This window comes from Rhinolophus sinicus, linkage group LG06 (assembly GCF_036562045.2).
Source record: "Rhinolophus sinicus isolate RSC01 linkage group LG06, ASM3656204v1, whole genome shotgun sequence".
Taxonomy (NCBI): domain Eukaryota; kingdom Metazoa; phylum Chordata; class Mammalia; order Chiroptera; family Rhinolophidae; genus Rhinolophus; species Rhinolophus sinicus.
This window is the reverse complement of record NC_133756.1, coordinates 144,587,947-144,603,988: the sequence shown is the minus strand read 5'-3', so window position 1 is coordinate 144,603,988 and position 16,042 is coordinate 144,587,947. Positions and strand designations below refer to the sequence as shown.

The window sequence follows — 16,042 nt, the reverse complement described above, 5'->3', positions numbered from 1 at the left end:
AAATGTTGCCCTCAACTTATCCTCACCTCCACCCCCATTCCGTACATAGTCGCAGCATTCTTCCTATATCATCTGGGGCACCACACCTTTATCAAGCTTCTCCAAGATTATAAAATTCCCTGGCCCATTCCATAATGCAGGGACCCTGATTGAGACCCTCTTTCCACTTTGCCAGAGCAATCCGAAACCATCCTTCTTCCCAATTTATCCAAGAGCTCCTTTCAGGAGGAAAGAATAGAGAGCTCCCTTCATTTTGCCACGTAGACAATATGCTCAGGGAGGGATATGTTAGTGGTTCAAATGCAGGACCAGTTTAACTCATGATACTCTTTTAACCATTAAAACAGATCTATACATATAGTGGGGGTGCCAAAAAAAATGTACACAAGTGGACACTTGGTCAATGTTGCTCAAGCAGTAATTTGCCATAATCAGAAGTGTCTGGATGCTGATGGTAACCACTTTGAATAGCTCTTGTAATTGCAGAAGTCAAACGTGACTTATATTCATCTTTTGTTATCGGTATATATTATTACAATTGTAATGGTTTTTTCCTTTCTTAAAATGTGTATGCATTTTTGCGCCCTCTGTATGCATAACATACCTATATGTACACATATATATGCATACATACATATATATTATAAATACTGCCTCTATGATTCAATAAAGTTATTTTTATTCTATATTTTGGAAATAAACTGGTCTATCGTTATTTGTGCTTTATCTGAATTAGACCACAAGTCAAAAAGCACCATTTGCTCTTGCTGAGAGGGTAAAGATACACTGGGAGCTATCAGGCCATAGAGCAGATCTTAAGTAAAGTTTGTGCCTGTAATCTCTGTCCCTAGCCCCAAGGGACTGGGAGTCAAAGCCATGGTCTGCCTTCTTTCTAGTTCCTTTAATCATTCAACCACATCATCCACAAACTGCCACAAAACTGGCTGGCATGTGGGTATTTTTACCCTTCAAGCCAGAGGAGCAATTAGGCATTTTGAATAACTACTTTTGCTATGACAGTGATATCCACACCATTCTCAGCTCTTCATCTAAGTTACCAGCAGGTGAATTCACAGTATCTGCCTTCAAGATATTGCAACAGCTTACTGACTTCCTGTTTCAGTATGACTGTCATTTCAAAAGAACTACTCCCAAATAGGAGAAAAGAAAATTCACGTACATATGAAATCTAACAGACTGTAATACAAACGAAAATTCATGTTTTTCAAATGAATCAAAATGTGAATCAAGCTTGGGGAATGTATTTGATCCTCCCGGGATTACATCACAGGTAGTTTCATAACCTTGTAATGTGTTTTGAAGCAGATATTTCATGCTCCCAGGGGCAACATCTGAAGTATTATTCCTGGGCTTTCAAGCGTTTTCATGAGCAGTGATGCAGGATTGGGAGGCCAAGTGTTGATCTATCATAGATACACTTTACTGACTGGAAGCCATTTGGAAATATACATATTATACTGATTTTTATCGTTCTCGGTGCCAGACAAGATGCAGATACTGACAGAGGACAGGTACCAAAGTTGATTGAAAGACAAGATTACCTTACGTGACCCCTGAGGCCTTCATCAACCCCCTTCAGACATGACAAACTAAGAATAGGGCAAACTCTGAATCTTAAAAAGGGCACAGAGCCTTTTGAAACCTTAACAGAAGCTACGGCTCTCTCCTACCAAAAATGCACACCCACACCTTGTTTGGCATGTATTTTGTGGGGCCCCAGCCCTCCAAAGACCATCTCTTGACCCTTACAGATCGATGGACACCATGGATCTTTTAAGACATCTCTCTTGCACTCCGTTTGCATTGAAATTTAAATAAAACTTTTTAGTGGAGTCAGGGTTGGGAGACACATGTTTACGCTAACCTGTAAGAGAAGACCTGAGAGATTCTATTTTCGCTCTCTTATTTGGGTTGGATGTTGCTTCGCTCCCCTCTAGGGACACTAGAAAGGGCCCCACTGTCCCTCTCCTTCAGCAGCTGAAGTAGTGACCGTTCATCCAGCATGGTCCTTCTGGACCTCTGTTTGGCAGTGCAGTGAAGAATCCACCCAATTTTTTTTTTTTACCACATTGTACCTCAGTGTCTGTGTCTCCACTAACCCCCTTTATCTTTCATAAAACCAAATGATCAGAAATTAAAAAAAAGTGTAGCAAAAAATGAAAAACAGGACTTACTTCTTATAATAACCTTAGGTCATTTTTGATATTTGGAAAAGCACTGGTGTGGGAACTGGAGCATCCGAGATTCCCCTTATGATGCGTATTTTCCCTACGTGGTTGAAGAGGCCATACAGGTGTTTCTCAAAGTTTGGTCTATGGACCACCTGTATCGTCACCACTAGAGAAGGGGTTAAACTTGACGTTTCCTGTGGTCCTACCCAGGACCGCTGAATCAGGATCTACAGTTCTAAGAACCTCCCTAACCAATCCTTCAGCACTCTCACAGATGAAAACTTCTGGTCATCAACTCACCTACTTGCCTCCCCTCCATTCCCACAACATAATAACTAACTCCAGGAGAGCAGCCTTGAAGGAAACATCCATCATCTCCAGGAAATCCTGGAAAAGTCGAAGACAACACATTCGATCTGGAGAACTCGAGCTCCAATCTGTCTGTGGAGATTCTATCACTGTATTATTTGCCAACTTGAAAGAAAGCAGCTCCCAGTGCTCAGTACCACCAAATTGGCAAATTCAACAGTGCTCAGCTATTTATAAGTACGAGTCTGTGAAGCCTGAGCAAGCAAACATGGCCACAGAACACAACATTTGCAGAGGATATTTTTGACGATTACCTTTATGAAGAGAGTTTCATGGTCGGCTGAGTCACCCCTTACCTGATCCCACCCCCACCTTAGCCCGTCAAAAGATTGCTTAACCACCTGGATTTCACTCCTCCCTGATTCCCAAGAAAATTGGTGTCTTAGCCTTCGGTGGAAACGATCATTAAGCAATGCTTGTCCTGCTACTATAAGTGTTTACTCATCCCCTCCAATTTTAATACATATATTTTTCGAATGTCTACTAGACGCTGGCCACTACGCTAGGTACTGGGGCACAAGAGTGAACAAAACACAGACGCTCCCCTGCCCTGATAGACTATTTAGCAGGGACACCACTTCTAAAACAACAGTAGCTCTCTCCAAAGTCGTCTGAGCTCATTCGCCACCTCCTCTTGGGGATGGAGTCGAGCAAGAGCAGAGAAGACACGGGCAACCTGCTCTGGCCTTCGGACATGACCGACCTTGAAAAGAACTTCAACAACGTTCAAAAGCAGGACTGATCCTCTTCTCTCCAGCAACCCTATGCCCTTACCTTCGCAGGAAACCCTCACTAAGACATCAACTTGGCAGACGAGGTAATGCCCCTGAGTTTCACAAAGTAGCCTCAGCCAAAACCAGTCTCCACTCAGAGCAGAATAAGGCCATTGGTTGTCTGGACGGCTGAGTGTCTCTCCCTAGACAATGGTGTGTTTATGTGTAAGAGGGTTAGGAGCAGGTTGTTAACATAAAACCCACCGTAAACAGAGCTGTTAATTCAGTTGCTGGCAGGGGCTTCTGTTATCTTCTGAATACCTCCCAGAGGGGATAAGCCCTACCTTGTCATTTGAGTTGGCAGCAGGGTTATTTTTTTGCACCTGTTGCTCTGCTCCGATAACAACCAGTTAAGCATTGATTTGTTGGAAAATAAACAGAAAAAAGCAAAGAAAGGCATCTGCCCAAACAGCCTGAGCTGGTTTGACTGAGCATTCATGCCAATTTGTTTTTCCTATAAAAACCAAAAAAAAAAAAAAAAGAAAGAAAGAAAACGCTGCATTTTCAGTTTGGATGCTACCCTCCCAGTCCCTCAGAAGTAAAGGAAGTATCAAGTGGGCCAGCAAGAGCTGTCAGGGCCAAGAAGCCAGAAGACACTGTACTTTTCCATTGGCTGGCTCTGTGAGGGCACTGAGGGGTATCCAAGGTCTATAGAATGGCATGGCCAGCCTCCAGCCAACCCAGGTGAAGATTGTGAATCAGATTAACAAGGGCAGAGAAGAGGCTGCTGGGATATGATCAAAACCCAAACCACACTCTTCCCAACTGTTGACTTCTGAAAGTCAGTATGGTTCCGGGAGTAGGTGTAGTCTATGGGTTACCTCTTAAAGCAGAGACTCAGAGTGCCTGAATCCTGGTCTGGCCTCTCCCACAGACTTCCTACATCCAGCCCTGGGCAAACAGCATGATTTGAAAACCCCGGCCCCAGACCATAGCTTTCCCACTGGGGAAAGGAGGCTACCCATGCCTACCTCAAAGGTGAACTGTGTAGGCTCACTCATGTCCTGCCAAGTGACTTGAGGTCCCAGGTCCCAGGTGGAAAGGACCTGAGATGTCCAAGGTGTGATTTCTGCATTAATCCAAGCATCATCGTATTCTCATTTCTCATCACTTTGTCAATATCACATGATGAGCTCAAGCCAGAAAGGGCGACAAAGAGCTAAACAAATCACTCAAAAGGAGATCATGACAACACTAATTAAGCAATGGCATCACCACTCAGCCTTCAACACACACAGACAGACGAAGCCTATTAACATCTCTGTTTACGCTTTGAGAAGAAAGGACAGGACGTGGACAACGCAGGAAGTTCCCCTAGATTACCCTCTTCCCTCAGCTTTCTCTCAGCCATGGGGCCTTTACCACCACCAGACCACTGGCTCAATGGGGGAGTCACGGCCATGGGGAAAAGCCTCGGAAACGCTGCTTCTCGAGGAGCATTAAGAACAGGGTGTTCCACTGGGAAGGGACATGGCTGGCTGAGCATTCCCAAGCATTCTCGTCATGAGCAGGGCAGGGAGTGGAGTGCCTCAGCACCAAATCGGGCAGCCAGAAAAAGAAAAGATTTAACAACACCCTCAGTTGACTGAGAAATAAATAAGACCAACTGCACAGGAATGCGGGAAGGGTGGAGGGAGGTAAAAAGTGGGCATTGGAGCCAGGGAGGGGCTGCGATGGACTGGGACAATTGATTTGATCATTTCGAGGTTCAAGTTTCTTCCCGAGAAAAGACCAAGATGCTCCAGCTAAGGAAAGATCAATAGCCACCAGTTTGGAATCTCACAGACTGTGTAATTACAAAACAACCACCATCACTATGAAAGTGATGGTGGTTTACATTTGTTGTGCATTCCCGATGTGATAGGAATTGAGCTAGGCTTGATATGAATGATTTCATTTAGTCCTTGCAATAACCCCAGATAGTGATACTAATATTATCCCCATTTTACAGATGAGGAGGCACTGAGAGGTTAAGCGACTTATCTAAAGACACAGAGCTAGTAAAATGGACTGGATGTATTGTAATAAATATATTGGGGGTGGAGGGGGGAAGTGCAACAATTCTTTGTAGCTTTGAAATGGGTTCTCGTTGTTCTGAAGAGGAGATCTCTTAGGATCACACACTTTTTTTTTTTTTTAAATGGGGAATATTGGGGAACAGTGTGTTTCTCCAGGGCCCATCAGCTCCAAGTTGTTGTCTTTCAATCTGGTTGTGGAGGGCGCAGCTCAGTTCCAATTCTAGTCACCATTTTCAATCTTTAGTTGCAGGGGGTGCAGACCACAATCCCATGCAGAAATTAAACTGGCAACCTTGTTGTTGAGAGCTCACGCTCCAGCCAACTGAGCCATCCGGCCACCCCCAGGATCACATACTTTTATCTGAGTACAGCTCCCATAATTTTTTCCCTAAATGTGAATAGTAGGCATACTAATTATCCGTGTGCACTAATATGAAAATTCCCTTTAGCAGTGTGGATGCTACAGAAGCACTAGTTCACAGCCACTCAAACCCATCCATCAAATCTTCAGGCTGCCTTCCTGTTGAACGCCCCAGATTGACTCAGGGGTTGGGCTTGGCTGCCTGAAGTCACCTCAGACTTATTAGCCACAATAAAAGAGCAGCAATAATAATAAGAAAAAAAAACTGTTGAAAAATTAAGGGGAAATTATGGCTCCTTTGGAAAAGCACCTGATGACTGATGTCCCTCGTGGGTCCTGATGACAGACCTGCCATGTTGTGGACATCACACTGATGAGAGAAAGACTGGATGTGTCATTCCAGGAGTCTGAATTCCATCGTTCCAACAAACAGACCTAGGAAAGTTCTCACCCACTTCCACCGAATTCATTGATCTTGTTTCAAACTTTGGAACAGTTTCTAAAAACTTAGCAGTAAAACACAGCCAGAACCTCATAAGGCTTATTCCATTTTCATCTTTGCAGCTTACGTAGCAAATAATATCTGCATTTTCTCACAAATCAGAGGATCTCTTCTCTAGAAGAATTGGAGTTTTCTTTTTGTACAGATAATCATTAAATGACAGTAGGCAAGAAAGCTGAGTTTCTTTTTAGTGCCTTCCTACAAGAATGATAGACTAGGTACAGTGGGTCCCATTTTCCCTTCCAGGACATACTTTGCTCTGCTTCTCCTAGCTCACTGGTCTACAGAAGAAAAGAAAAGAAAAGAAAAAGAAAAACCATCCGCAAGGCAAGCAACTCCTTAGCAGAAAGGTTTTCCAAGAAATCAAATCCCTTTCAGCTGATTATTCTACCATTTCTCCAGTGGCTACAGAGGAAATCTTTGGTGCTCAAACAAAATTATAAAACTCACCAACTCAAAAACAACAGCATCCCTGCTCGACAGGCCTCAGCTTCCCAGCAGAGGTTAGCTAGACCAGCGAGATAAGAAAGAGCAGGGGACTCTCCATAGCAGGGTCCCAGCAGGGGAGTCATCACACATGCTAACAGTTTCACCACATCCAGAGGCAGGCCCAGCTACAGAATTTGTAGGGCTCAGTGCAAAAGGAAAATGCGGGGCCCCTTGTTCAAAATGTGTTAAGAATTTCAAGACGGCAACAACAGAGCATGAAACTGAGCCCAGGGCCTTTCTAAGTGTGGGGCCCTGTGTGACTGCACAGGTGGCATACCCATGACACTGGCCCTGTCGGTGGTGGTGGTGGGGGGGGGTCAGGCCCCACCTGTGCCTTCATCTGCATCAATGCTCTATCACCACAGGGGATGAGAGGGGAATTTTTTCTGTCTTTGCCCCATGGAAGACCCTCTGAAGTAAATAAAATATGACGTGGAACATGCCTGTAAAGGCACCTAATTTACAGTAGGCACTCAAAAAATGTTAGCTATTATTACTATTTATTATTATTATTTTTATTATTGCCATTATCTTCATTATGTCAAAATCCCACCGCAACACTGAAGCTACCCATAGGCAGGAACAATGGATGGGAAAAATATATACTCCTATTAGTTTGGTGCAAAAACAATTGCTGTTTAAAAGGTTAAAAATAATTGCAAAAATCACAATTACTTTTGTACCAACCTAATATTTTGACAAAGACCATCTGTTAGCTGAAGCTGTTCAGAAGTCATTTCATTAGCGCTATATGATAGAATGCTCTAAATGAGGGAATTAGAGGTTCTTCGCCTTTTATTTATACCACAGATCTATTTTGCAGTCTGGTGCGGCCTATGTACCCCTTCTCAAAATACTTTTAAGTGACAGAATAAAATAGGTAAGATTAGAAAGGAAGTTTCTATTGAAATACAATGATCAAAATATTTTTTTAGGGCCAGCCTGGTGGCTCAGGCGGTTAGAGCTCCATGCGCCTAACTCCGAAGGCTGCCGGTTTGATTCCCACATGGGCCAGTGGGCTCTCAACCACAAGGTTGCCAGTTCAATTCCTCGAGTCCCGCAAGGGATGGTGGGCAGCGCCCCCTGCAACTAAGATTGAACACGGCACCGTGAGCTGAACTGCTGCTGAGCTCCCAGATGGCTCAGTTGGTTGGAGCGCATCCTCTCAACCACAAGGTTGCTGGTTCAACTCCCGCAAGGGATGGTAGGCTGTGCCCCTGCAACTAGGAACGGCAACTGCACCTGGAGCTGAGCTGCACCCTCCACAACTAAGACTGAAAGGACAACAACTTAAAGCTGAATGACGCCCTCCACAACTAAGATTGAAAGGACAACAACTTGACTTGGAAAAATGTCTTAGAAGTACATAGTGTTCCCCAATAAAGTCCTGTTCCCCTTCCCCAATAAAAAATCTTTAAAACAAAATATTTTTTTAAATACATGTGTGATGTCATAATAATATACATACTTCTTTATTAACACAGTAAATAAGATTATCCAGTGCAGGTCTAATAACCCCCACGATAGGTAAGTAGTGATAATGTCGACATTTCGAGACAATCTGTAACAAGTGTAATGTGACATGAAAATGTCTGTAAGTTCTCTTGGTGACAGTCACAGTTACAGCTAAGCTACTGCAGAGTTTCACCTACATTCATATTGAAAAAAATCTTAAATTTTGGATTAATGAACATACAAACATGACTTGTTTCATAGCCAAGTTCCTAAATTCCCTGAGTTCTCTCCATGGACACCAAGAAAACCTTGGATCCCAGGTTAGGAATGCTTGCTGTTTTCTTAACAGCAAAGACTGCTCGTTCAACTCAAATAGCTTCTAGAAATCACTTCCAGAGGCAGAATCCTCATTTGAACAAATTACAAGAGACAGGCCCCGTAGTGTCTTGGCATAACAAGCAAGCAGGGATGTTTTTCAAAGCCTCTAGAATGCCCAGGGTAATGCCCTAGCTGACGTGGTCAGTAGATATCTAAAAACATTCTCAAGAATTTTAGGGGTGGGTAATAGTATATGAAATTGAACTGCCTGGAGTGGGATGAGTTTCTTCTAGATGCTCCTACATGACAGGCAACAAGACACAGGGACAGGAAGGTGCTGTGTCCCGGCCCCAGGTCTTCTCCAGCACCCGCGTGGGTTGAGGTTTGTCGCCTGCTCAAGATGAGGCTCAATTTGGAGTTCCCCCCTTACCATGGTTCGTCCCATCGCCCCGCCACCCACCTTCTGCAGTGAAAACCCTATTGCATTTCTTCCCCAACGTCCCAGTGTGGAACCAACGTCGATCATTTCAAAAAACAAAATCCCAGAATTATTCATCCACTTTGACCCAACAGAGACTCACTGAAAACACCCATGTTGAGGATGTGTCCTCAATTTCCACTCTACACATTACTGATTATTTGCTCACAAGCATTTGTCTAGGTGCTTTCAGATTCTTTGTCTAATTTAATCCCTATAACAGTCTTGAGCAGATATCAGTAACCCCATTGCCCATGTGAGGAAACGTCGATTCTAGCACTTATATAACTCACTCGAAGTCACTCAACTAACCATGGGCTGAGCCAAATTGGAACCCAGGTATTCTGACTCTAAACCCAGTGTTCTTTGTACTACATTCCATCTGTTCCCAGGCAACCGGATCTCATAGCTTCCTGCCCCTTCTTAAACACAAGCAAAGCCTTCCCTTCATCTGTGTTCCTCAACCCATAGCACCTGGCCAGAGGAGTTACAATGGGTGAAAGGGGATCTAGGAGCTCTCTAATTTTACAAGTGGACATAATTGAGACAGAGGCTGATTTGGGCCAAATCTAAAGCGCACTGCAAAGATGAAATAAGTTTTGTCAGTCACCGTGAAGACAGGGCTGAAAATAGCTTCACCTTTCAGACCCCATTTACCTCGACCACCAGAATATAGCCTTAGCCCTACCGAGGGAATTTTTTAAAGCTTCCTAAGAGGGATCCCAACATAATCTCTACAAGATAGCCATATTCTCCAAGCTCCACTGTCATCTGCAAAAGATAGAAGAGCCTCTTCATATTCCAAGAAAGACAGTTCAGGGTTTTGGAAGAACTTGACATCAGCCTGAGAAAGGGCTAGCAGGGTGAAACTTCTCACATCCATAACCTGGCAAATGAGGCCCAACCCCCAAGATTGCTTATGTTATGTCTGTGATATAGAGTAAGGGGGAAGTGACCGAATATGAAATTTTAACTTCACCACAATTATAATGACATCTACACAAGGTCACACAAAAGTGAAAATAAGTACTGACATTAAAATAGTGGGTTAATGAGGTGGTCTATTAGTCTAATAATTAAAATATATTAGGCTTTGGGGCTCCTTTTTATGTTTGCCTTTGTTTTCACCAGAAAGCATGTTTTGACTGCACCAATGCTGGCCATACTTTAAATAAATAGGCAGATAGCTTTAATAACAATAAAGACACTTCTGAGAAAGGAAGGGAAGGAGGCTGTGAGGGCCAGGGTGTGGAAGAAGATTGGAAAAAAACACATAATCTGAATCCAATGAACCAGAACAAGGCACCCAGCCCTGTAAAACAAACTGAAGACAGAGTGTGGTTAGGTACTAGTGAAATCAATTTTTAAAAGGGTATTTTTACAGGGTGTCTCTTTTAAAACAAGGCCAATTAAAACCCTGGGAGCCTCTTTAAATGGGCCACCCTGCTTGACCCTGTTGCAAGTGCTGGTTGCCCGGATGCAGGCTGAGGCCCTCTGAGAACACGGGAGTCTCCAGGCTGATTGCCCAGTGGCTCAGCCAGGCATGCGCCCCTTCTCTTATCCCTAGGGTCTTCCTCTAGGAGAGGGAGTGCTTGTCCATCCAATCTACCCAATAATTCATGGGCAATCAGTCAAGCGAACTGATCAGCACCACACAACCTGAGTCGACTCCCTGCGTGCCTAAATGTGCACTTTTCAGGAGGCTGCTTTGGTGTTTTAGAGAAGAGGTCATTAGAGTACCTCCTCGTGTCCACCAACGGTGCCCTGTGGTCACAAAACTGTCAGTGTCACCCACTTCTATACTCCCACCAACTTTGGACACATGAGGCAAATTGATGAAGGTCGGATGCTATCATGGAGCAGCCGCTGACACCCCCCAAACAGGGCCCAGGTAGCCGGTCTGAGTACTTCCACCAGCTCTGTCTCTTATCCAAAATTCTGAAGGCCCCTAAAGAAAGCATTTAAAAGCTCCTACTTCTTTTCTTTCCTATCTATCGCATCCTTAGAAGAGCATCTCTCACCTCATTCTCAGCTTTCACAGACTCAAGTGAAACCTGGTAACCTCTAGGCATAGCTGGTTCTCCCCGGGCATCAGAATCTGAGGGTTGCAATGGATCTCAAAGACAGTCAGGTTCAAACTCATTTATCCAGATGAGGAAACTAAAGCCCAGAGAGGTGGAGTGTGTCACTCTGGGCGCACAGCTTTGCCAGAGATAGAAAACCAAGTCTCCTGACTGCCAGTTCTGAGCCCTGCCCTGCACACTGTCTTATCCGCATTGTGCCCCAATCACTCAAAAACCTGAAATTCTTCAGGAAAATTCTTAAAGAAATATCTTTTTTTTTCTCCCTCTGAAGTCCAGTAAATTTTTTATCAAATAACTCTAGGGACATTTTTACTCCAGGACATCTCAGCTTCCTGACATCAATGCCATTCAACTTAAACATACGGTACGTCCCATCTTAATATTAGCACCCTTCTCCCCACTGCACTGTTTGTTTCCTGTGCAGCTAAATATTCTGGCCCTTTAAAACCTTGTCCAATTTAAATAACCATAATAGTCACATATTTCTAAAAAGAGCACAATTGCCTGCTCCTTGGGACAAATCATATTATTTAAAATCTTATTGTTAAAAATTCAGTAAGAAAACATTAAGTAGAGTTTATCTTCCCCATCTGTTCAGTTATTCAGCAACAGATTTAAGAGAATCCATGCAAGATATGGCTGCTTTCTTGCCTCTGTCTTCAGATGAAAATCCCCAACAGCAGATTCGGCTTACCCAAGCTAAAAGCCACCGAGCTCCCTGGGTTACCCAGTAACAAAGCCAAGGTGAGAAAGCTTGGTTGGTCTCTAAACACCAAGCCTGCAGTGGAGTGGAGTGCCTCCCAACGAGGGCCCCACCCACAACAGAAATGATTGTCACTTCCATTCTACCAGAAAGCGATCTTTACAAGAGAAATGGGCTGAAACGCAGCAAAAAGGTGTTACTGAAAATCAGGTTCCAACTTTATATTTGGTTCCTTAAAACTCTGGCATGGCTTCTCAAGTGTGTTACGAGTTCTACTATGGCATTCTTGGTATCCACCTCCCACCCCCCCACCCCCACTCCCAGAGGCCTTTGAAAATCACATCTCTTTAAAAGGACTTAGAAATGATTCCGTCTGGAGGAAGAGGGAAAGACTGAATAACTTTTTAATGATTTGTATAAACCCCTATGTCTGTGCTGGATGCTTTAACATTGGACAGGATCCTTACACTGGGCTTTCAGAAAAGCAAGATGGTCTAAAGAACACAACCCAGGGCTAAAATTCCCTGATTTGGAGGTGGGGAGGATGAGGAGGAAATTAAACATTACAGATTCCAAAATGCTCAATTCTACTTCGTAGAGGTGAACTTTGGCCCAACACACTCACATTCTGACCTGAGACCTGATATGAGTTCCTTCTAGTTTCTAATTAGCTAATTGAATGCAGTTGACTAAATATTTTAACCTCCCAGTTTTCGTTTTGTCTCAGCCCCTCAAGAAGTCCAAAAGATACTGAAAGAAGATCTGGGTAAAGTTGGTAAATTAATGGGAGCATAAACATGGACTCATAAGTGGTTCTATCAAAATGTAGAAGGCTTTCTCAGAGGTCCAGAAAGGCCCAAGGCATTTTCATTTGGGAGAGCTCACAATGTATTAAAAAATGGAAAAAACGGGGGGGGCGGGGGGGGGAGTGTTTTTTGAATTTAACAACAGATGGTTTTTAACACAAAAGAAAAAAATATAATTGAATTTGAGCTGTTCCGTATATATGCAGCCTGGATCAAATGCATCACCCTATTCACAACCATCCTAAAAATGTTCGCCATCTTGAACAGTAACTCAGGAGAACTTACAGCACAGTTGTTCTCTCTAAGTTACTTTCTTTTAAAATGCCTTTGTAAAATACTTTGGAAACATGGAGAAGGAATGTCTTATTATTTTTTCAAATGTAATTAGAAACTTCCAAATGACCCCCATTTCACGTTTTATCATTGTTTTTAAAATATATCCACATGAGCCATTAGCAGTTGGTGTGGAAGTGATGTGATCCTACATAACTTCAGTTTAAAAGAAGATGGAAACAATGAGCTGTTTTATAGTCTCAGAATTCTAGGTCTCAAAAAGAGGACAATGGAGCCTTCTGCAAACTCCAAATGAACCTATTAAAGTCATTCTTAAAATCTCTTAAGAGCCTTTTCTGCTAGCGTCGCTTACTCATGAAGTTCATCCTCATAATATGACTTTATCTCTCTTATTGGAAATTGACTCTTCCTTTGATCTCAGTGGAATTAGCACATGGTCCCTCATGACCCCAAACTACCCTTTTTATACATTGAAGGGCTCTATTTGAACACACCCATGCCTACAGAATTCACTCCTGAATTAGACGTTTCCTCAGAGAGTTTCCAGAATCCACACACTCACTCACTTTCTTCCTGCTACTAGGGTCAGTGCAAATAACCAGCGGAGACACCTGCGCCCTTAGGCTCACAGAATTTTACGTGTCCTCTTAAAACTATAACACGCATCCACAGTACTGGCAGTATACTAAATCTTGGCACAGACGGACGGCTAAAATGTTGTTGTTATTTACCAAGAAGATTAATTCTCCACTGTTCCCAGTTCCATCCTCCCTGGGGCCAACACTTCTCCGTGGTGTCCAAATAAAATCAAAATAGTCTCTGTCTTATAAGGCTTTTGGTGTTGCTGACCCATGTCTGCCTGTGTAGTCAGAGCACCCCATTATGAAACAAACAAAAGGTTAGTCACCTTGTGATATGGCAAAATTCCTTGCCAATTTTTTTTTTTTCTGGACAGAATCATTTTAAGGTGTGTAGCTCTCCCCAAATTCCCTTGCCTACCCGATCTGCCTGACCACTTTTTCCAGTGTGGATGCATACGCCCTTGCTTGTTTCCAGCCATTTTCTAACACCAGAATATACTAAAACTGAATCTGCCTTTCCCTACAACTGAGTCAGAAAAATTACCAACAGAAAACATCTCTAGAAAGTGAGAACATGTGCTCTGAGCTTCAATAACTATTGAGTCTACCAGTTCTTCACCGAGCTCTATGAGGATCACCTATCCCCAGCTGCCTATTTGGTTTAGAAGCCCAAGGGAATGGCTTTGTCACACAGACAGAGGGAAAGAAACCTGGAGCTTTTAAATTCGCAGTCACTGGCAGTCCAACTCAATGCAGGGAATTCACAGATAACATCAACAGTGCCCAGCTGCCCCCCCAAATGCAATTCTAATAAGACTCAGTGAGGTAAGCGCAGGTGAGACAAGCTTACTTCCTGCCTGCTGCCTCCAGGAGTCTGTTTTAGTTGCGTCTGTCTGATTCAAGGCAGTCTTTTCTTTCCACTCAGGTGCCTGAATTTCAGATTCAAAAGAAGGACTTTAAAAATAAGAACTTACCTCATTTACCTAACGATTCTGGGTGGGAAATCCAATAGCTGTGGCTAATGGAGGGGAGGCAACAGGCAGCCCGTCACGCCAGCTCCTACGGGGATGGAGAACCAGGGGTGTTATCACGTCTGAGCCCTCATCAGAGTGGAGATAAATGCATATGACAATAATTTTAAATCATTTTGTAGGATGTTAAGCAATAAGCCACCAACCGGGAATTCCCTAAGTCACTTCCTCCTCTTCTGATTGGCTGCCGGGCCCTTTAAAAAAATAAAATAAAGGATTACAAACATTGGCTCATTTGCATTTGGCCAACTCACACGTTAGTGTTCAAACAAAACAGGTCTAACCAGGTTATGCCTGTGTCTCAAGAACAGAGAGACAACCTGTTAATGGATGAGGAATTGATTTGGTGGTGACTGTTCTTTTCGGCTTAGCAGAGGCTGTTTCAGGTGAAAGCACCATACGTGCTCCCCAAAGACACTGTCAGGAAGGGAGGATGTAAAAGCAAAGTGAGCAGAAACTCAGATCTGGAGAAGATGATGGTATAGGGGAGTGGCATCTATCTCAGGTACTAATCTATAGTTATTATAGCCCACTCTGCTTTGGTGTCAAGATATTTGCCCTGGCTGTGCGGGTACCAGGTTCTGATGGGGCTCCCAACCAGGTGGCCCACAGCATAGGTTCTCTCTTTAGGCACCGCGATTGTCCCTTTGGCAGTGACCCTTGGCAATTATAATGAACTTTGAAAAGCCAGTCTCCCCTGACCCCAGGTAAGAAGAGCCTTGGGAAAAAGTTTGAAGGGAAGGTCCCAGGACAGAGTCCCTCTGAGTTTTTCAGTGGAATAGTCAACTCTCAACAAGGCAAGGGCTGACCGTCCTGTTGGCGGATTACCCAGGGTCTTTACTTCCTCTTAACACTTATGTGGTCTTTTTTACTATTTATTGACATTTTCTATAGGAGCTAGAGAGGGAAAGACGAAGATGCTGAAACAGCACAGTCGGGGCAAGAAGAAGGTGGAACCAGGGGAAGCGCTATGGATTTCAAATGGCCGTGCAATCCCCATCCCCCTGAGCCAAGGCCCTGCTTCACTGGGTCACCAATGTACTCCCACCTGCACAGGTGAGGGACTGCTCCTGGCAAGGAAAAATACCCTCTCCTAACCATTAACTTTCTCTCAGGTCTTCCTGGACACTGGCCTAGCATGAACTAAGCGTCCCAGAAGATTTCTTTAACTCACCAGGCCTCCCTTCTGTGGGAGAGGAAAGGGAAATTGAGTTTTGGCAAAGAGACAAAGATTTTGTGATCAAAACCAAGAAGATCCTTGTGTAAAAAAGAAAAGTCTGTATATGAGCAAAGGCTGAATAGAACAAAAAGTAAATGGTTGTTATATTAAGGTGAGTGAGCAGTAGTAACATTCCTTTCTTGCTTGTTTTCCTAGTTTATGCAACATGAATGCAGAGGTGTCTAGAGGTGAACAAGACTTGAGGGGAGGGCAGGGGTGGATCGGGGAGGGTCTTGGAACTCAGGTGGGCCTGAAAAGGTTTGAAGGTTTGGAAGTGCAATTTAGGGAGGCTCTAAAAAGCTCCCATGCCTCCCTCTCTTTACTAAATATTCCCACTATTCCCGTGTTTTTCGTTGTGTTTCCCAAGGG

At 43.7% G+C, this 16,042-nt stretch overlaps 1 protein-coding gene across 1 annotated transcript in view; it reads right to left on the bottom strand.

The window, feature by feature from the left end:
* The window catches only part of EHF (ETS homologous factor), a 40,811-nt gene extending 26,256 nt beyond the window's left edge, over window positions 1-14,555 (bottom strand). The window contains exon 1 of the mRNA XM_019738605.2: window positions 14,398-14,555. The gene's annotated coding sequence lies outside the window, so the exon portion shown is untranslated. The remainder of the gene's footprint in view (window positions 1-14,397) is intronic.
* Window positions 14,556-16,042: the final 1,487 nt, after the last annotated feature.